Source organism: Haemaphysalis longicornis, unplaced genomic scaffold (assembly GCF_048455015.1).
Source record: "Haemaphysalis longicornis isolate Haplotype H1 unplaced genomic scaffold, Haemaphysalis longicornis Haplotype H1 scaffold_2, whole genome shotgun sequence".
Taxonomy (NCBI): Eukaryota; Metazoa; Arthropoda; class Arachnida; order Ixodida; family Ixodidae; genus Haemaphysalis; species Haemaphysalis longicornis.
The window spans coordinates 117,241,305-117,263,990 of NW_027526295.1; the positions used below are offsets into that span (position 1 = coordinate 117,241,305).

The window sequence follows — 22,686 nt, forward strand, 5'->3', positions numbered from 1 at the left end:
AGACATTTTACGCAGTGAGGACACGTTTGTTTATGTCAAAGGCGAGCGAGAGAACGAATATCTGGAGAAAAATCTGCCTCTTGGTTTCGATATTTGATGGCTGAAGGCATTCACAGAGAACACAAATTATTCGCGAATGAACCCCGCGCGGAAATATTTAAAACCAATTGGGTAGCTTTTTCCTGTCTCCCCGCGGGAACACACATGCCAGAAAATATTGGCGGATTTGATGCCCCAAAGCCATGCCTGTGCTATGAGAAAGAGACAGACAGACAGATAAACAGACAGACAGACAGACAGACAAACAGACAGACAGAGAGGGAGAGAGAGAAAGATTCAATGAGCACTGAAGAGCTTAGCCCCATATAGTAGGTGGGGCTAAGCTAGTGGTCAAGATAGGGATGCGAAGAAAGAAAAAAAAGGGGAAGAATTACGAACCAAAAATGAATAATAGGGAGAAGAAAATAAAACCAGTTCCGAACGTAGAAAAAACTTGGAGCACTAGGAGAAAGAAGAAATCTGAAGATTTGAAGGTTAAAGAAGCTCGATTAATTTAGAGCCTGTCAAAAAAGTTAGGAGAGCCTTTGGATCACCGTATTAGAGGCCGGAAGAAAAATTTATTTCCACCAACGGGATGTGTAACGAGGGTCGACATTTAGACACACCAGTGTTTCTGTTTTTCTTCAGCATCAGAAATACGGCCTGGGGTGGGGCGGGGGGGGGGGCGCTGACCGAACATGCATCATTTCTTTATGGCGGCCTAGCCACTGGTCTGCTCTGGATAACACATGCCAAGTATTTATTATTTCCAAGTCTGGTGTCTTTTTCAGGGAACTATGGATGAAAAGAAGGAGTCACGTTTCGGGTGCGGGCCTCCGTCGTAGCGCCGTGCAACAATCTTACCTCCTGAATGCTCCCATACCATCGCAACAAAACAACGGGAAAAGACATTTTTTTCATATCGCTTGCACGATGCCGGGAGTGTTTCATTTCTTTTCCTCGACGTGCACTCTGGAAGCTATACGAGCAGGAACATACTACTGTGTGACAGGTTGCGAAGTTAAGGTTGCGTGAAATCGAGGAGGACTAATACGATAGACTGCGCCTTACCCCGACAACGTTGGGTCGAACTGTTTTGTCGTGAAACCCATACCCGTTATTTCATTTTTCGGTTCAGTTCCGGTATATATATATATATATATATATATATATATATATATATGTATATATATATATATATATATATGTCAGCAGTGTGAGCCATCGCCCATTTAAATTTAAGAATTATCCAAGAAATAACGGGTGGCTGAACACTCACGTTCCATGCTGTAAGTACGGCGGTGTTGTTGAAGTTGTACTTTTCCACCCAGTCCTATAAGCAAAGCCAGAGAAACAGACAGTGTTTTAGTGGGTGCATCTCGCAGTCTGTCTGTGGTCGCACAAAAGCTCGAAAAGGAGCATTTGTTAATGGTGTCTACATTGATAAGCTTAATGTGTGTTCTGTTGACGATAGGGAGAAACGAAGGCGGGCCGAATTAGGCAGGGACGAACTTCTCTATCTGTGCAAGAAGAAAAACACGGAAAGTCTCCAACACATTTAGAAAACAGCCCACCTGAGCGCGAGTAACTGCTCCCAGGAACAAAAAAGAACCGGATATGAAGAACAAGCAGGGAACGTAGGATCCTTTCCCCAAATGGCTAGGTTCAGGTATAAGCAGCACTCCTTTTCATACTCATCTAATAAAAGCTTTCTCTAAGTTCTTTACGACGCGAAAAAAACATTGCTTTCGTTTAACCGAAAAAAGTTTGCGTCGCTGTTGTCTCACCATTATAGGGGATCAGCTGTGCCCCCCTCGCCCATTAAAAATATAACCGCTGAGGCAAACAGAAATCGTGTGCAAATAAACAAAGCAGGCGAAGAAGGACGCGAGGGCATTCAAAGAGACACGAACAAAAGTGAGCAGTGGCGTAGTGTGATGAGTAAAAAATGAAGGCAACTGTGCTCAAGGATACGCCTAGGCATGGCTGAGTACAAAAAGACATCCCCCTCTCGAGGGGCACGATCAAATGCACAGCATTTCCGAGGGGGTGCGCCGGCAAGTCGTATCTCTCGATCGCGGGACCCGTGTCGCCATCTTTCGGAGGCGTGGGACAATTTGTGGCGCTTTCGAAACAAACCAGAAATGAGTGAAGGATATAAGGCGCGTTCGGTGCATTGAAATCTGTGTCGGTTTCGTGGCTCAGTCGGTAGTGCGCCGGGCACCTTGCGTTCCGCCCGCGGTGTCATGGGTTCGAAACCGGGCGCCGGAAACTGTTATTTCTTTTATAGTGTAGTGGCCTGGCTGCGGACTACGACAAGGCACGCCAACGCCGCAAGACATTGTGAGTTACTAAAATGCTATGCATTTAAAAGGGACGACGTAATACCAGAGCCCTTCGATGCCTTTCTGGTCATGAAACTTCACCGTCACGCTATGGGAGAGCTTCGTACTCTGCCAAGGGAGGCCGCGCCGCGGCGTATTCCGGTTTCGGCGATGCATCACCCACGAAAGGGAGAAAAGGAGGAGTGCGAGAGGGAAAGGCGAAGGGCTGCGGGGCTGTTCTGCCGGCGCACACACTCCCCGCTCTGGGCCCGGCGGCCGGCCGGCAGTGAATACCGAAGCGTGCACCCTTTTCGCTTGCGCCAACCGGCAAGTGTTTCAATTGCGCGTTGGATTTCGCCTTCTGGAACGGCTGCGCTGTGATTCAACCACACTCCTAGATCTGGATATTTTAACGAAGTTAAAAGTGCTTCAACTTTGTCTGTGTTGGATTTCGCGTCCGCTTGTGATACCCACCTCTGTGAATTTCGAAGTGCTTCAACCGGGTCGTTTGATTAAGTTTTACGCTCCAACAGTGTTCTAGGTAATATTACCTAAATACTTTGTAATCCGTGCTGTTTTGCAATCGCAGTGTAGCATTCGCACATCGTCGCGTGAACGGTTGCTACGCAATCGTGCATCCACAGTTCACCCTGTGATCGGCCGCCGCTGTGAAAGTCAACCTTTATTATGAATGAATTCCTGGAGTGTGCCAAATAGAAATTTAGCCTAATGCCCCATAAAGTTGGGCCTAAGTCACGCTGGGAATACGCGATAACTATAATCACTTGTCGCCCACCTTGAACATGTTGGTACTCATATTTTCTGACGATTGCTTTCAACCTTGTCACGATGGTTGCACTTTGTGCCCTGCTGCTTTTTATGCGATCGCACAAACAACCGGGTTGCTTGTTTTGTTTTTTTCTTTATCGTATCTAGCGCTCCGCCCAGACGAAACGGCAGTTGGCACTAAAGTTTTGCCCAGGCAGAATAAGAACTGTCAAATACTCCTGCTCTGATCTTCGCCTCTTAGATTTAGACACGCAGGACTACCTTTGCACCGGCTCCTCTTCGCGATCGTGTGTTCACGGGTCTTTCTTTTTTGCTTGCAAGCCCCAATGGTGCTAGCACCCACATTTATTTGCGAGTTGGATTGTGAAGCCTCCACTGATGACTTACGTTTGCCCACACACACTGACCAAAACAAGCTACAAGGGGCTTTGGTATCCAGTATTCTTACGCTGGAGCATGCTTCAAGGCATGTGATCACAAAAGCACTTTAAGTTTACAGCAAATACAGGTTCTCAAATTGACTGAAAAACTGAAACATAACATTAAGCCTTATAAATCTTTACCTAGTATGTGTGCTAGTTCTGCATCAATTGCTAAAAAAAAAACCCGCAACACATGCTAATGAACTGACCATGAAAAAGTGACGTAGTGAATAGTAAATCTGTCTGCTGAAAACAATTTTTTAATAAAACTACAGATTTGAATATAGATTACATGTTGCAATGTATGGGCATATGAAACAGCAGAAACCAAGTCCCAAAGCTCGAAAATTCTTTATTAAATGCTTTATAACCTCAAATATACATACAACATTTTACGTGCCCATCACGGTTTAGGCCACGAACATCTTGGCTCAAAACTTTCAACAATTTCTCAGTCAGCACCTGCAACACCAAAAGAAACAAATAAACGCTTCCTTTTACAACCACACCGCAAACGTCAAGTGAATCTAAATTCACAATTGATGGTGTATTTTGTCCCATATATGGCTACATTAATATGTACACAAAAGTTAGTTTAGCCTGCTTTTGAACTATTCTAACTGCTTATTCTGAATTTTTTTCTACGTGACACCAGAGATCCTTTGCTGATGCAGTCTTGTGTCTAAAACCTGCTTTAGGCCCTTCACACCAAACCGTATTTTTGACTTTTTTGAGAATTTGTACAAGGCCAAATAATGGCTTACACTAGTAGGATTAAAGTTCTGAGCTAGACTGCTTTGATCTCTGATCTCGTTAACAAACTGCACTGCCTTTCCCAATAGCTAAGCAGGTGCTTACAGTGTATTTGACAGAACAGCTGTCACGCAATGGACAAATAGGACAACTGGGCCGGTTTATCAGTCAGGAATTATATGAGGGGGCACTAGGCTTAGCCCCGCTCATCACACCACTGCTGCAAAAACAAAGTGGAAAAAGATTCTATTTCGGGGGTTGTAGTTGCCGAGGCCACTCTTGGGCTATGAAGCATGACACAGTGTTACGTTCGATTAACGTTAATCCTGACATTTGGTTATCTTAACTCGCACTGAAATCTCCACACACGGGCGTTTTCGATTTTTTTCTTTCTGCTTTCACTAAACAAAATAAAAAAACAGGAAAAGAAATAAGTCACTGGGCTCAGCTGCACAATGCTTTAGGAACTGCGGCTGCTGCTCAGGCACAAGTTGGAGCCATTACTTGACTAGGCACAAATCCTCAAGAGTTGAAAACTGATTTCAGCGCAAAGCGGCAAAACAGCACTTTATTAAAAACAAGAGAAGTGGGAAAGACCTTATAACAACACTCGCTAAAGAACGACGTCTTTCAATAAACACAGTGTCACTTTGTAAATCGTGAATGCCTGGATAGCATATCCTTCATGCACAAGTATACTTAGTTGCTCCTTTAGACCGACAACGATGGCCAGAAGAAGTCAGGCTGCTGCCTTGCACGCCTTGTACTTGCTGCTTCGCCTTAATATTACCATAAGTTAGGAGCCATGTATCTGAAATACCCATCTGTTTGATGCTTTGAACGTGCCATATAGGTGTTGCCGTGCAGTAATCCTCATTGGACGACGAGAACGAATGCAAATTAAATGACTCACGAGCGAAAAATGACGTTACCAAAGTTGATCAGTTCGCTACTCTGGCACCGCTTTACCATTGAGCCAATGCTGTGGACTTGTTTGCAAACAACCTGTAATTTCTCTGCGCCACGTAACATCATTGATAGTGGTTGCGGACTGAAGCAGCGTAGAAAACCGGGCTAGTTGGGGCAGATTCATCTTCGCAGCGCAGAAATAACGGGACAAAAAGGAGGATAACACTGGACAACCACTGAACCAAACTGAATTTGTATCGAAGAGACAAATATAAAGCCATCGAACGTATAAAAAAAGATAAAAACATGACACATCAAGCCAGTATAACAACTGTACAGACAAACGCTCTCAAGTACTGCTCTCTTCAAGATACGCCAATTCTGCATCTAAAAGTGCTAAAGACGAGCGCTAACACACGAGTCAGACATTTTTCGAATTTTATGTGCTTCCACTATACTTCCCTCACCTTTTGTTCATCGTGCGCGAACAGTACCGTTGTATCATGAAGGAAAAGCGTACAACCACAATCTTTGCAATAGGTGGGAAGAGGGCCAGAAGGCCCTCAGTGTACTGGCCAATATCAAAGCGACCACAATTGAAAGGAATGCAATAAACCACGTTTAATCTACAAGGACCAACCTGTTTCTCATGTTTCACACCACAGCTGTTTGCTCGGCCCTTATTACTAATATTCTTTTCGATGGCGGGACAGATGCACTTTAACTTAATTTTGGCTGAAAACACCACATTGATGTTATATCTGCACCCCACTTCTTTCAAGCGGTGAGATACCTCGTGCAGGTACGAGATTACAACTATCTTTTCCTTCACAACATCACAAGCAGGAGACAAGTTTTCTTCACCAAATCCAACAACTGAAGATGGGCCGACCCAATGACTTCGTCACCGTAGGCAGCATTTTTGGGTCCAACTAACTGTTCACCAAAGCTAGACTCCATTAGGTGAAAACAAGACTGAAAACAAAACAAGATGGCTAACCTGAGGCAGTTGACAAGAATCCCATATTTTACAATCCTAGAACGTGCTGATGAAGAGTTCAGTAAAGGCTTCTTCGATCGTGGGCTATAGAGCCAACATACATGATTCTGCTCGAATTTTAACAGGTCCAAAAACTGGATTGTTCTTTCGTTTAGCGCCTTGGACATAAAGGTCAGCCTAAATGCGTGACGTTTGAATGCTTTTAAAATGTCTACCATTTTTCTTGTAGGGTCATAGTTTCCACAAAGTACTAGGTAATCGTCAACATACCCGAAAGTTTTAATTGCCAAACCCTCCAAGTCACGTTCCAATACACGGTCAACATGAGCCAAGAAACGTCACTAACAAGGTGAGGAACTTTAGAACGTCTACAGATTCCAGATCTCTGCACATAGACACTGTCACACCATCCTACAATAGTTGATGCTAAGTAGAAACGCAGAAGCTCCAAAAAGGATTCCACGGAAATCCCGCAACTTTGCATAAACTTAACCTCGCCGTTGTAGACGGTGATACATTCTTTCACAGAGACCAAACCTTGTTCATGCGGAAGGGAGTAGAAAAGGTTTCCAGCGTCAATGCTGACAGCAGAGCACCAGCCTGGATTACTGTGCGCACAATAACCTCATTTGCGCGCTGTGAAGATGAAGAGGCTTGCTCAGCGTGCCCTATCCTGGTCCTCTTGCACTGCAACATCTGCTACCTCACACACGGAGCTGCGCAGTGGACGCCAGGTCGGCACAGAAATTTTGGCACTCGATGGAGCCCTCTAGCCGACTATGCCATTCATGGTCGTCTCCCATCCCTGCGACCGCAGCACCTTCTGCGGCACTGACGTTGATGACTGGATAAGCACCTACGAGAGTTCAAGCGCTCATAACAGATGGGACGCAACCTTGGTGCTGGCCAACGTAATATTTTACCTCAAGGGCCTAGCCAGACTATTGTTGGTTTGAGACACACGAAGCAGACCTGACAAGCTGGGAAACCTGCAAATTGACATTACGTGAGCTGTTCGGAAAGCTTGTTGGCCACCAACTAGCCGAGAAGGAACTTTCTTCCCATGCCAAAACCTCGATGGAGTCATCCGTCGCCTATATTCAGGATGGTTTTGCTCTGTTTCACAAGATAGATGCCGACACGTCAGAAACTGGCAAAGTAGGCCATGTGCAGAAAGGAATTGCTGATGGCCCTTTCAACCTGCTTGTTTATAAGGACTGCACCACCACAGACGGCATCATTACAGAGTGCAGACCGTTTAAACATCTTGAAAAGGGCCTCGCAGCCTCTGGAAAATGTTTCTTTGGTTATCAACGTAACTAGTTGATGCATTGCTTTTTGTCATTCCCCCCACACTGTAATGCCAAAAGGCACTGTGGGTACCAAATAAAGAAAGAAAGAAACAAGCGAAAGCTCACTGTATTGCCCCACAGTTCACTCGACTGCCTAACACGGCTCCCACATCCTATTACGAGTATACCACTCCACTGGAATGTGCCCTTCTTTGTTCGACGACTTAATTAAAATAGTATGCCGTGAGCTGGAGGCTACGGCTACGGCTGCCCTACTAGCCCCGACCCGTGAATGAACGTCACCTTCCATCTCCCTAATCTATGCGATATACAGCAAGAGCTCGCAAGCCACACCATTCCACGCATTTGCTGTGTAGCTCACCCGAATAAGGCTTTCACTGTTCCTCGTGTCTTAACTGGTCCCCACCAATATGCCCCACGCCATTTTCAGACACAAAATTCCGAAGAGTGAAGTACTCCTGAAAACAAGCCAATATGCTTCCACTGCTGTCACGGTGGGCATGTGGCCCGCTACAGCTTTCGACATTGCCACGCTAAGCCTTCGCCGCACCACAAGACTAATCAATGCAGCTCAAGGAGGTAACACTGCATCTGTGACCTGGACGACAGATCTTCTATTAACAAAGGAGTCTAAGCCCAATTTACTAGACGTTACTGTTGATGGTGTTGCAGCCCAGGCTCTCACTGACACAAATGCTCACATCTCTGTAATCAGCTTAACCCTCCGCTGGCATCTCCGCAAAGTTCTGACGCCACCCATGCAAACATTTGTTCGAGTTGCCAATGAGAGCACATCTTCAATTGCCGGAATGCGTACCGCCTGATTATCGATTGCCGACCACGATAGTGTCGTTCTCTTCACCGTCCTTGAAAAATGCCCCATGACATTATCCTCAGCGTCGATTTTTTCTCGAACCGCTCTCATTGACTGTTCGCGGGACTGACTGTTCTGCGGGACTTCTCCAGCAGACATACGCTCCTCTAGCCCATGACTCAACTAGCAGGTTACAGACCAAGCTTCAAGAACTGCTAACCAGGCTTTTCAAGCTAGTCCCTCCGCACCACAAGGGCCTCTACTACAGGTTACTGTGCATGAACGGTTCAGCCCCGGCAATCTACGGTCGGCCTAAAATCCACAAGCCTGGCGTTCCTCTTCGGCCTATCGTCGACTTCTCGAGGTCACCGCTCTACCGACTATCAGGCTACCATCACCAAGTGTTGAGCCCTCTAGCCGGTAAGACGCCCACGCACGTCGGAAACTCGTCCTCTTTTGTTTCGAAGCTGAAGGACGTAACTCTAACTGAAGACGACGTCATGGTTTCGTTCGATGTCAAGTCTCTTTTCACTAGTGTCCCAGTGGATCTGGCAGTAGCCATGTGCGAAGAAGCACTAAACGCGGACATTAGTTTTCCCGATCGCACTCCCTTTGACGTCCCCGAGCTCTACGAGTTGCTTATGTTTTGTCTGAGCAACACCTATTTTTCTTACGGGGGAAGCCTCTATCAGCAGACCCATGGCATGGCAATGGGTGCATCAGTATCAGTTACTACGGCCAATCTAGTTATGGAGGCTTTAGAGGGGAAGGTAGTGGCAACCTTCACACCGGCACCGAGGTTTTTTTGCCGCTATGTCGACAACAGTTTTTGTATTTTAAAAAAGCAAGATGTCCCATGTCTTCTGGACAGCCTCAACGCCCAGAATGTGCATATACAGTTCACCGAGGAGTTCGAGCAAGGCAACATGCTTCCCTTTCTTGGATGTTCTTGTTCGCCGCGATGCGGGCGCTCTCTCCTTCTCAGTGTACAGGAAGCCCACAAACATGGGTCGTTACCTCAGTTTTGAATCTTGCCACCCTCTCGGCCACAAGACATCCGTTGTGTCGTCCTTGATAAAGCGCACCGTATGCATCTGCTCAGATGACAGTGCACTGAAACGTGAATTAGGAACGATCCGCCAACAAATCGCCAATGGCTACCCTAAGCGACTTATTTGCCAAACCAAGAATAAGATACTACAGCCAAGAATGGCCAACAACAGGACATTACGAGCACGCGCAGCCATCCCCTACATCCCAGGAATAAGCGAAGCATTGTCGCGCGTCTTTTCAAAATACGACATGCGCATTGCCCATGTACCGACCAGCAAGCTCCGCGACGACTGAAAAAGCACCAACGTGATGTAAGAAATCATAATCACATGACGAATGCCATTGCGGAGCATGCGCACAAACATTCCCACAAGATTGACTGGGAGAAAACACCGCAATTTTAGCTAAGGAAAACAACACATCATCTCGGCGCCTGCTAGAGTCACTTTTTATCCAATCAACGCCAGCCACAATGATCCGGACGGATGGGACTTTGCCTCCCGTCTACGCATGCTCTCTACGTCATGTGCTGCCTATATAATTTACGACGACGGCTTGTCTTACGTAGTGAACAAGGAACCTCTATTGGTTCTGAAACGTCAATATATTTTTATTCTTGGTGAGTGTTCGCTTTTCTTTTGCAAGTTATTATATGGTCTTCCCTATTACAGACGCGCTGCTTCTGTGAAACGTCACTCTGCCACACATCATCATCACTGTGGTAGAGAACCAAACCTGCCTTCCCTTTCAGTTTTTCAACTTCAGTTTCACACCTCAAGTCCTTCCCAAGGGGATTTCGCTTGCAATGCTGTGCCCTTTCTGCCATGAATGCTAGCACTCCTGCGGATGTACCTCCTGCAGGGCAGGCGTCCCATCAAGCACCATCAATCAAGGCAGTGGCTGCTTCAGACCTTCCACCGGATCATACCGTCGATCTCCCTCGTCTTCTGGATTCCTGCAAGGACATCTTCGACTTAGACAACCATCCACGAACCCAAACTTCTGCAGTCACCCATCATATCAACACCAACGATGCTTCACTAGTGTACAGGTGGCCCTATTGCGTATCATTTGCTGAACGACTCGTCATCCAAAAGGTAAAAAAAAATGCTCAGTAAGGATAAAGTCGAACCATCTTCCAGTCTGTGGGTGTCTCCAGTCGTGTTGGTCAGAGAAAAAGATGGGACGTAGCGCTTCTAGATGGATTATGCAAACTTAACTATTATGAAGGAAGGCCTTATACAGTGGGATTTCATTGATACAATTCTGCATAATACGTTTTTCATTTGATTCCAAGCCAAAATCCCTTAGAAAAAATGCATTTTCGTGCATTTTATAGGATGACATTTTTGACAGAAATTGGATAATACGACCACGAAATTGAACCTTGACCATTTTTAGAAACCTTACATTTATGCTCCGGTATACTAGCTCAAACCCCATGACCTGCATGGCAGCGCCGGTTCTGCGACAAAAATACTGCTGCCGGGCGTGGGCGCTCTGTTCAATGAGGATAATATCTGAGGCGAGGCACTGTGCCATCTTGTGAAACATCATAATCATAGAGTTTCTCAGTTGTATCATAATCGAAGAAGAAGGTTCCAATGCTCTTGGCAGTCGGCGACTTCCCTCCCCCAACTTCTCGCCATGCTCTGTGCTTCCCGCTCCGTTCTTTGTTCTCTTTCTGCGCTGTTCCTGTGTTCGGTGGTGTTGCTTATGAGGCTATTTTTGTTCTTGTTCTATTTGACTAGTCTTGTTCTCCTTAGGCTGCCTTGTTGCTGTGCGGGGTGTGCTGCCAGGCTTGTGGCAATGTCGAGGAAACGGAAGGCACTCAGTATAAAAAGAAAAAGTGGAAATTGTACAGAAATTGGAAGAAAACCCGAAGAGGAAATGCGTGGATTTGGCACACAAGCTCGGTTTGCCAGTGTCAACGCTCAACACTATTGCCGGTCAGCAAGAGGAACTTCAAAAGATGCCGAGGAGAAAGCAGCAGGTTTCGTTATCTACAAGAAATCGATGCTGGCTTGCGCTTTGAAACTCGTACACAACAGGCAAGTGGCTTCGGCTTGACGTGGCTTGACCAGTGTTGCTTTTGTCCTGGGCAAACTTAATTCAACTAAAAACCTCTGTCATACGACCGATTAAATACATCCGCTCGTAATCTGTTATTTGCGGAGGTTACAGAGTATAAAAGTTGTGTAACAGAGGATTTTAGTTTATTTAATTTTGCGCAAGGCAAAAGCAACACTGGTCAAGCCACGTCAAGCCGAAGCCACTTTCCTGTTGTGTACGAGTTTCAAAGCGCAAGCCAGCATCGATTTCTTGTAGATAACGAAACCTGCTGCTTTCTCCTCGGCATCTTTTTGCGTCATAAACGAAAGGTAAGATATTTTTTAAGGGCTAGCATCAAGAGGCACGGGTAATTATATACCTGTGCGTGTACTGCAAACGCCGTGCGCTCTCCGTATGTTGGACATGACTGGCTAGGCACATTCTGAATGACAATGTAACTAAAGCACTCAAGGAATCATTTGTTATTCGCAAACATGGGCTAAATTTAAATACGTTGTTCTAGAGCCCCCAAATACACTTTCCTTGAGGCTGTCAGCGGTACGTTCACGTAGCCGCGTCGACGACCTCGTTCGCATTGAAGTCGGCGCTAGCTACGACGTGATGTGCACGGTGGCTACGCTTTTACATTCACTCAAGGTTACCAGAAAGGTTGTAGCGCTTTTTAGAGTGTAAGCTCTTTAAGGGCTTGCGTTATAAATTGGTGTTGGGGTAAACTGTAGTCACGGGGTGACGAAACGTGGAAGCAGCCGTACGATGCGTTCATTCCTGCTAGTATGCTACGACTGTGTTCTCTACTGTGCGGCTCAATCCTGCGAACGCGGCGAAGTAATCGCATTTTGCCGACATGTGCTTGAAGGGCGTAGTAATATATTTACCGTTCTTGCTGTAAACGCTTGTATGCATACGAATCCGCTGATAGACGACGCCAAAGCGTGTCGGCAAGGACGCTTCCTTGACATTCAGCGAGGACATTCAGTGGCCATAGAACAACTTTGCGCGATGCAGCTTCGTACGCAGGGTTTTTAAATGCGGGATGGATGTTCGTTCTGCAGTACACAGTGACAGTAGGGTTGAAATGTTCCCCACTGGCTCTGCCGAAGTGGGGTACCTGGTGTTAGACCATATTGAAATATAGGATATTAGCATGACTAATCAGGCTTTGGTTGCACGAAGTTACCTCCCTTCACAAGTTGCCAGCCACATCTTGTCTATGTATCATGTACAGTGAAATCTCGTTGATACGTTTTTCAGGGGAACCGGGAAATAGAAAGCATTATGTGAAAATCGTATTATCCAAAGAGTTTGTTAAAAAAGGAGAAAAATTTGCATTCTCCGTCAGCAACTCAATTTTATTGAGCAACAGTGGAGTAGCTGGTAAATTTGTGCTGCACTTTCTTTTCGAAGTCTGGGAGAAAATTCTCCGGAAATGTAAAAATAAAAGAAAAGCTGCTGGTATTTTTCACTTGGGCGGATGCTGTTCTGTATGACACTTCACGTTGTGCCTTGAATTGGTGAAGCCAGCCACCAGACGCTTTGGAGTGCTCAATGCCCAAGGAGAGCGCAGTGTTGTCAACTTTTTCGCGTAGTACTGACCTATCGGCGTTCATCCTGCCGCTCTAACTTCCTCCCACCATGTGAGCAGGATGCCTTCCATTTGGTCATGCTTCGCACCTTGTGCTTGTTTCGCATCAGGGCCGGAAACTTGCAGATTCTTTTGAAGTTCCTCTTGCTGACCGGCAATAGTGTTGAGCGTTGACACTGGCAAACCGAGCTTGTGTGCCAAATCCACGCATTTCCTCTTCGGGTTTTCTTCCAATTTCTGTACAATTTCCACTTTTTCTTTTTATACTGAGTGCCTTCCGTTTCCTCGACATTGCCACAAGCCTGGCAGCACACCCCGCACAGCAACAAGGCAGCCTAAGGAGAACAAGACTAGTCAAATAGAACAAGAACAAAAATAGCCTCATAAGCAACACCACCGAACACAGGAACAGCGCAGAAAGAAAACAAAGAACGGAGCGGGAAGCACAGAGCATGGCGAGAAGTTGGGGAGGGAAGTCGCCGCCTGCCAAGAGCATTGGAACCTTCTTCGTCGATTATGATCAAACTGAGAAACTCTGTGATTATGATATGTTTCACTAGATGGCACAGTGCCTCGCCTCACATATCATCCTCATTGAACAGAGCGCCCACTCCCGGCAGCAGTGTTTTTGTCGCAGAACCGGCGCTGCCATGCAGGTCATGGGTTGTTGACATGGGGTTTGAGCTAGTATACCGAAGAATAAATGTAAGGTTTCTAATAATGGTCAAGGTTCACTTTCGCGGTCGTGCCATCCAATTTTTAGCAAAAATGTGATCGTATCAAATGCACGAAAATGCATTATTTCTAAGGGATTTTGGCTTGGAATCAAAAGAAAAATGTATTATGCAGAATTGTATCAATGAGATCCCACTGTATAAGGCCTTCCTTCATAATAGTTAAGTTTGCATAATCCATCTAGAAGCACTATGTCCCATCTTTTTCTCTGACCAACACGACTGGAGACACCCACAGACTGGAAGATGGTTCGACTGTATGCTTACTGAGCATTTTTTTTACCTTTTGGATGACGAGTCGTTCAGCAAGTGATACGCAATAGGGCCACCTGTACACTAGTGAAGCATCGTTGGTGTTGATATGATGGGTGACTGCAGAAGTTTGGGTTGGTGGATGGTTGTCTAAGTCGAAGATGTCCTTGCAGGAATCCAGAAGACGAGGGAGATCGACGGTATGATCCGGTAGAAGGTCTGAAGCAGCCACTGCCTTGATTGATGGTGCTTGATGGGACGCCTGCACTGCAGGAGGTAAATCCGCAGGAGTGCTAGCATTCATGGCAGAAAGGGCACAGCATTGCAAGCGAAATCCCCTTGGGAAGGACTTGAGGTGTGAAACTGAAGTTGAAAAACTGAAAGGGAAGGCAGGTTTGGTTCTCTACCACAGTGATGATGATGTGTGGCAGAGTGACGTTTCACAGAAGCAGCGCGTCTGTGATAGGGAAGACCATATAATAACTTGCAAAAGAAAAGCGAACACTTACCAAGAATAAAAATATATTGACGTTTCGGAACCACATACGGGTCCCTTGTTCACTACGTAAGACAAGCCGTCGTCGTCAATTATATAGGAAGCACATGACGTAGAGAGCATGCGTAGACGGGAGGCAAAGTCCCATCCGTCCGCTTCATTGCGGCTGGCGTTGATTGGATAAAAAGTGACTCTAGCAGACGCCAAGATGATGTGTTCTTTTCCTTAGCTAAAATTGCGGTGTTCTCCTAGTCAATCTTGTGGGAATGTTTGTGCGCGTGCTCCGCAATGGCAATGGCATTCGTCATGTCATTATGATTTCTTACATCAAGTTGGTGCTCTTTCAGTCGTCGCGGAGCTCGCTGGTCGGTACATGGGCAATGCGCATGTCGTATTTTGAAAAGACGTGCGACAATGCTTCGTTTATTCCTGGGACGTAGGGGATGGCTGCGCTTGCTCGTAATGTCCTGTTGTTGGCCATTCTTGGCTGTAGTACCTTATTCTTGGTTCGGCAAATATTTCGCTTAGGATAGCCATTGGCGATTAGTTCGCGACGAATCGTTCCTTATTCACGTTTCAGTGCACTGTCATCTGAGCAGATGCGTACGGCGCGCTTTATCAAGGACGACACAACGGATGTCTTGTGGCCGAGAGGGTGGCAAGATTCAAAACTGGGGTAACGACCCGTGTGTGTGTGCTTCCAGTACACTGAGAAGGAGAGAGCGCCCGCATCGCGGCGAACAAGAACATCCAAAAATGGGAAGCATGTTGTCTTGCTCGAACTCCACGGTGAACTGTATATGCACATTCTGGGCGTTGAGGCTGTCCAGAAGACATAGGACATCTTGCTTTTTTAAAATACAAAAACAGTCGTCGACATAGCGGCAGAAAAACCTCGGTTCCGGTGTGAAGGTTGCCACTACCTTCCCCTCTAAAGCCTCCATAACTAGTTTGGCCGTAGTAACTGATATGGACGCACCCATCGCCATGCCATGGGTCTGCTGATAGGGGCTTCCCCCATAAGAAAAATAGGTGTTTCTCAGACAAAACATAAGCAACTCACAGAGCTCGGGGACGTCAAAGGGAGTGCGATCGGGATGACTAATGTCCGCGTTTAGTGCTTCTTCGCACATGGCTACTGCCAGATCCACTGGGACACTAGTGAAAAGAGACTTGACGTCGAACGAAACCATGACGTCGTCTTCAGTTAGAGTTACGTCCTTCAGCTTCGAAACAAAAGAGGACGAGTTTCCGACGTGCGTGGGCGTCTTACCGGCTAGAGGGCTTAACACTTGGTGAAGGTAGCCTGATAGTCGGTAGAGCGGTGACCTCGAGAAGTCGACGATAGGCCGAAGAGGAACGCCAGGCTTGTGGATTTTAGGCAGACCGTAGATTGCCGGGGCTGAACCGTTCGTGCACAGTAACCTGTAGTAGAGGCCCTTGTGGTGCGGAGGGACTAGCTTGAAAAGCCTGGTTAGCAGTTCTGGAAGCTTGGACTGTAACCTGCTAGTTGGGTCACGGGCTAGAGGAGCGTATGTCTGCTGGTCTTCGAGAAGGGCCAACATCTTCGTGTGATAGTCACTGCTATCTAGCAAGACCGTGGCAGTGCCTTTGTCAGCAGGAAGGATTGCGATACTGCTGTTATTCCGCAGGCTCCTGATGGCTTGCCTCTCCGCTACCGATAAATGCAGTCTTGCACAATGTCTTCGCAAACCAGAGAGCACACCAACAGCACGGGTGCGCGCTTCTTGCCGTACTTCAGATGGAAGCTGGCCGACCGCGCGTTCGACCGCACAAATCACCTTTCCTGGCTCCGGGGGTGCTTCCGTGTTAAAATTCACACCACGGGACAAAACCTTAGCCTCCTCTTCGTCCGGTGTGTACGGAGATAGGTTGATGACCTCTTGGGTGCATTGTGGCACGTCCGGCCGGAGTGCTTGAGTTTCCTCTCTTGCGACGTTCTACGACGGCCTTCTCCCATGCTAGCGGTGAAGTTTGCGTGCAGCTGCACATCTGGGAAGTCCTCAGGAATAAGATATTCAAGTTGCCAGCGTGCAAAGAAGGTTTGCTTCTCCAAAGCTCGTAGCTTCTGGCGGCACTCAAGGATACGTGCTTGTAGTAGCTTCCGCTCAGCTTGTCGAACAATCTGGTGAGAAACGGGTGGGCTTGATCACAGGGGCATGTATGTTACAGCAATTTACAGCAAATGGACATAATCTGTGGAACGAGAATGGTGCTTTTGAGCATTTTTGGCAGAAGGAAATTCAAAAGAGAGAAGTCCCGCAGAACAGTCAATGAGAGCGGTTCGAGAAAAAATCGACGCCTAGGATAATGTCATGGGGGCATTTTTCAAGGATGGTGAAGAGAACGACACTATCGTGGTTGCATGGGTGGCGTCAGAACTTTGCGGAGATGCCAGCAGAGGGTTAAGCTGATTACAGAGACGTGAGCATTTGTGTCAGTGAGAGCCTGGGCTGCAACACCATCAACAGTAACGTCTAGTAAATTGGGCTTAGACTCTTTGGTTAATAGAAGATCTGTCGTCCAGGTCACAGATGCAGTATTACCTCCTTGAGCTGCATTGATTAGTCTTGTGGTGCGGCGAAGGCTTAGCGTGGCAATGTCGAAAGCTGTAACGGGCCACATGCCCACCGTGACAGCAGTGGAAGCATACTGGCTTGTTTTCAGGAGTACTCCACTCTTCGGAATTTTGTGTCTGAAAATGGCGTGGGGCATATTGGTGGGGACCAGTTAAGACACGAGGAACAGTGAAAGCGTTTTTTGGGTGAGCATGGAATGCATGGAATGGTGTGGCTTGCGAGCTCTTGCTGTATATCGCATAGATTAGGGAGATGGAAGGTGACGTTCATTCACGGGTCGGGGCTAGTACGGCAGCCGTAGCCGTAGCCTCCAGCTCACGGCGTACTATTTTCATTAAGTCGTCGAACAAAGAAGGGCACATTCCAGTGGAGTGGTATACTCGTAATAGGATGTGGGACCCGTGTTAGGCAGTCGAGTGAACTGTGGGGCAATACAGTGAGCTTTCGCTGGTTTCTTTCTTTCTTTATTTGGTACCCACAGCGCCTGTTAGCATTACAGTGGGGGGAATAACAAAAAGAAATGCATGAACTAGTTACGTTGATAACCAAAGAAACATTTTCCAGAGGCTGTGAGGCCCTTTTCAAGATGTTTAAACGGTCTGCACTCTGTAATGACGCCGTCTGTGCTGGTGCAGTCCTTATAAACAAGCAGGTTGAAAGCGCCATCAGCAATTCCTTTCTGCACATGGCCTACTTTGCCAGTTTCTGACGTGTCGGCATCTATCTTGTGACACAGAGCAACACCATCCTGATTATAGGCAACGGATGACTCCATCGGGGTTTTGGCATGGGAAGAAAGTTCCTTCGCGGCTAGCTGGTGGCCAACAAGCTTTCCGAACAGCTCACGTAATGTCAATTTGCAGGTTTCCCAGCGTATCAGGTCTGCTTCGTTTGTCTCAAACCAACAATAGTCTGGCTGGGCCCTTGAGGTAAAATATTACGTTGGCCAGCACCAAGGTTGCGTCCCATCTGTTATGAGCGCTCGCACTCTCGTAGGTGCTTATCCAGTCATCAACGTCAGTGCCGCAGAAGGTGCTGCGGTCGCAGGGATGGGAGATGACCATAAGTGGCATAGTCGGCTAGAGGGCTCCATCGAGTGCCAAAATTTCTGTGCCGACCTGGCGTCCACTGCGCAGCTCCGTGTTTGATGTAGCAGATGTTGCAATGCAAGAGGACCAGGATAAGGCACGCTGCGCAAGCCTCTTCATCTTCACAGCACACAAATGAGGTTACTGTGCGTGCAGTAGTCCAGGCTGGGGCTCTGCTTTCAGCATTGACGCTGGAAACCTCTTCTACTCCCTTCCGCATGAACAAGTTTTGATCTCTGTGAAAGAGTGTATCACCGTCTACAACGGCGAGGTTAAGTTTATGCAAAGTTGCGGGATTTCCGTGGAATCCTTTTTGGAGCTTCTGCGTTTCTACTTAGCATCAACTATTGTAAAATGGTGTGACAGTGTCTTTGTGCAGAGATCTGGGATCTGTAGACGTTCTAAAGTTCCTCACCTTGTTAGTGACATTTTCTTGGCTCATGTTGACCGTGTGTTGGAACGTGACTTGGAGGGTTTGGCAATTAAAATTTTCATGTATGTTGACGATTACCTAGTACTTTGCGGAAACTATGACCCTACAAGAAAAATGGTAGACATTTTAAAAGCATTCAAACGTCACGCATTTAGGCTGACCTTTATGTCCAAGGCGCTAAACGAAAGAACAATCCAGTTTTTGGACCTGTTAAAATTCGAGCAGAATCATGTATGTTGGCTCTATAGCCCACGATCGAAGAAGCCTTTACTGAACTCTTCATCAGCACGTTCTAGGATTGTAAAATATGGGATTCTTGTCAACTGCCTCAGGTTAGCCATCTTGTTTTGTTTTCAGTCTTGTTTTCACCTAATGGAGTCTAGCTTTGGTGAACAGTTAGTTGGACCCAAAAATGCTGGCTACGGTGACGGAGTCATTGGGTCGGCCTGTCTTCAGTTGTTGGATTTGGTGAAGAAAACTTGTCTCCTGCTTGTGATGTTGTGAAGGAAAAGATAGTTGTAATCTCGTACCTGCACGATGTATCTCACTGCTTGAAAGAAGTGGGGAGCAGATATAACATCAATGTGGTGTTTTCAGCCAAAATTAAGTTAAACTGCAGCTGTCCCGCCATCGAAAAGAATATTAGTAATAAGGGCCGAGCAAACAGCTGTGGTGTAAAACATGAGAAAAAGGTTGGTCCTTATAGATTAAACGTGGTTTATTGCATTCCTTTCAATTGTGGTCGCTTTGATGTTGGCCAGTTCACTGAGTGCCTTCTGGCCCTCTTTTCACCCATTTCAAAGATTGTGGTTGTACGCTTTTCCTTCATGATACAACGGTACTGTTCTCGCACGATGAACAAAAGGTGAGGGAAGTATAGTGGAAGCACATAAAATTCGAAAAATGTCTGACTCATGTGTTAGCGCTCGCCTTTAGCACTTTTAGATTCAGAATTGGCGTATCTTGAAGAGAGCAGTACTTGAGAGCGTTTGTCTGTACAGTTGCTTATAGTGGGTTCATGTGTCATGTTTTTATCTTTGTTTTATACCTTCAATGGCTTTATATTTGTCTCTTCAATAAAAATTCGGTTTTGGTTCAGTGGTTGTCCAGTGTTATCCTCCTTTTTGTCCCGTTATTTGTGCGCTGCGAAGATGAATCTACACCAACTAGCCCGGTTTTCTACGCTACTTCAGTCCGCAACCACTATCAATGATGTTACGTGGCGCGGAGAAATTACAGGTTGTTTACAAAGAAGTCCACAGCATTGGCTCAATTGTAAAGCGGTGCAAGAGTCGTGAACTGATCAACTTTGGGAACGTCATTTTTCGCTCGCGAGTCATTTAATTTGCATTCGTTCTCGTCGTCCAATGAGGATTACTGCACGACAACACCTACACGGCACGTTCAAAGCATCAAACAGATGGGTATTTCAGATACTTGGCTCCTAACTTATGGTAATATTAAGGCGAAGCAGCAAGTACAAGGCGTGCAAGGCAGCAGCCTGACTTCTTCTGGCCATCGTTGTCGGTCTAAAGGAGCAGCTAAGTATACTTGTGCATGAAGGATATGCTATCCAGGCATTGACGATTTACAAAGTGACACTGTGTTTATTCAAAGAGGTCGTTCTTTAGCGCGTGTTGTTATAAGGTCTTTCCCACTTCTCTTGTTTTTAATAAAGTGCTGTTTTGCCGCTTTGCGCTGAAATCAGTTTTCAACTCTTAAGGATTTGTGCCTAGTCAAGTAATGGCTCCAACTTGTGCCTGAGCAGCAGCCGCAGTTCCTAAAGCATTGTGCAGCTGAGCCCAGTGACTTATTTCTCTTCCTGTTTTTTTATTTTTTTTAGTGAAGGCAGAAAGAAAAAAATCGAAAACGCCCGTGTGTGGAGATTTCAGTGCGAGTTAAGATAACCAAATGTCAGGATTAACGTTAATCGAACGTAACACTGTGTCATGCTTCATAGCCCAAGAGTGGCCTCGGCAACTACAACCCCCGAAATAGAATCTTTTTCCACTTTGTTTTTGCAGCAGTGGTGTGATGAGCGGGGCTAAGCCTAGTGCCCCCTCATATAATTCCTGACTGATAAACCGGCCCAGTTGTCCTATTTGTCCATTGCGTGAGAGCTGTTCTGTCAGATACACTGTAAGCACCTGCTTAGCTATTGGGAAAGGCAGTGCAGTTTGTTAACGAGATCAGAGATCAAAGCAGTCTAGCTCAGAACTTTAATCCTACTAGTGTAAGCCATTATTTGGCCTTGTACAAATTCTCAAAAAAGTCAAAAATACCGTTTGGTGTGAAGGGACTAAAGCAGGTTTTAGACACAAGACTGCATCAGCAAAGGATCTCTGGTGTCACGTTGAAAAAAAATTCAGAATAAGCAGTTAGAATAGTTCAAAAGCAGACTAAACTAACTTTTGTGTACATATTAATGTAGCCATATATGGGAAAAAATACACCATCAATTGTGAATTTAGATTCACTTGACGTTTGCGGTGTGGTTGTAAAAGGAAGCGTTTATTTGTTTCTTTTGGTGTTGCAGGTGCTGACTGAGAAATTGTGGAAAGTTTTGAGCCAAGATGTTCGTGGCCTAAACCGTGATGGGCACGTAAAATGTTGTATGTATATTCGAGGTTATAAAGCATTTAATAAAGAATTTTTGAGCTTTGGGACTTGGTTTCTGCTGTTTCATATGCCCATACATTGCAACATGTAATCTATATTAAAATCTGTAGTTTTATTAAAAAATTGTTTTCAGCAGACAGATTTACTATTCACTACGTCACTTTTTCATGATCAGCTCATTAGCATGTGTTGCGGGTTTTTTTGTTTTTTTTAGCAATTGATGCAGAACTAGCACACATACTAGGTAAAGATTTATAAGGCTTAATGTGATGTTTCAGTTTTTCAGTCAATTTGAGAACCTGTATTTGCTGTAAACTTAAAGTGCTTTTGTGATCACATGCCTTGAAGCATGCTCCAGCGTAAGAATACTGGATACCAAAGCCCCTTGTAGCTTGTTTTGGTCAGTGTGTGTGGGCAAACGTAAGTCATCAGTGGAGGCTTCACAACCCAACTCGCAAATAAATGTGGGTGGTAGCACCATTGGGGCTTGCAAGCAAAAAAGAAAAAGACCTGTGAACACACGATCGCGAAGAGGAGCTGGTGCATAGGTAGTCCTGCGTGTCTAAATCTAAGAGGCGAAGATCAGAGCAGGAGTATTTGACAGTTCTAATTCTGCCTGGGCAGAACTTTAGTGCCAACTGCCGTTTCGTCTGGGCGGAGCGCTAGATACGATAAAGAAAAAAACAAAACAAGCAACCCGGTTGTTTGTGCGATCGCATAAAAAGCAGCAGGGCACAAAGTGCAACCATCGTGACAAGGTTGAAAGCAATCGTCAGAAAATATGAGTACCAACATGTTCAAGGTGGGTGACAAGTGATTATAGTTATCGCGTATTCCCAGCGTGACTTAGGCCCAACTTTATGGGGCATTAGGCTAAATTTCTATTTGGCAGACTCCAGGAATTCATTCATAATAAAAGTTGACTTTCACAGCGGCGGCCGATCACAGGGTGAACTGTGGATGCACGCTTGCGTAGCAACCGTTCACGCGACGATTTGCGAATGCTACACTGCGATTGCAAAACAGCACGGATTACAAAGTATTTAGGTAATATCGTAATATTACCTAGAACACTGTTGCAGCGTAAAACTTAATCAAACGACCCGGTTGAAGCACTTCGAAATGCACAGCGGTGGGTATCACAAGCGGACGCGAAATACAACACAGACACAGTTGAAGCACTTTTAACTTCGTTAAAATATCCAGATCTAGGAGTGTGGTTGAATAACAGCGCAGCCGTCCCAGAAGGCGAAATCCAACGCGCGAATGAAACACTTGCCGCTTCACATGGAGGAAAGAAATGGGTATTCACTGCCGTCCGGCCGCCGGGCCAAGAGCGGGGAGTGTGTGCGCCGGCAGAACAGCCCCGCAACCCTTCGCCTTTCCGTCTCGC

The 22,686-nt window shown here is 46.1% G+C and overlaps 2 long non-coding RNA genes across 2 annotated transcripts in view; one reads left to right on the forward strand and one right to left on the reverse strand.

The window, feature by feature from the left end:
* The window catches only part of LOC144167324 (uncharacterized), a 46,440-nt gene that overhangs the window by 15,040 nt on the left and 8,714 nt on the right, over positions 1-22,686 (reverse strand). The window contains exon 2 of the long non-coding RNA XR_013321953.1: positions 1,319-1,372. This is a non-coding gene — a long non-coding RNA (uncharacterized LOC144167324). The remainder of the gene's footprint in view (positions 1-1,318; positions 1,373-22,686) is intronic.
* Positions 11,696-21,338, forward strand: LOC144167323 (uncharacterized). The gene is made up of 3 exons (XR_013321952.1): positions 11,696-11,797; positions 14,231-14,333; positions 21,211-21,338. It is a non-coding gene; the product is annotated as an uncharacterized LOC144167323 (long non-coding RNA).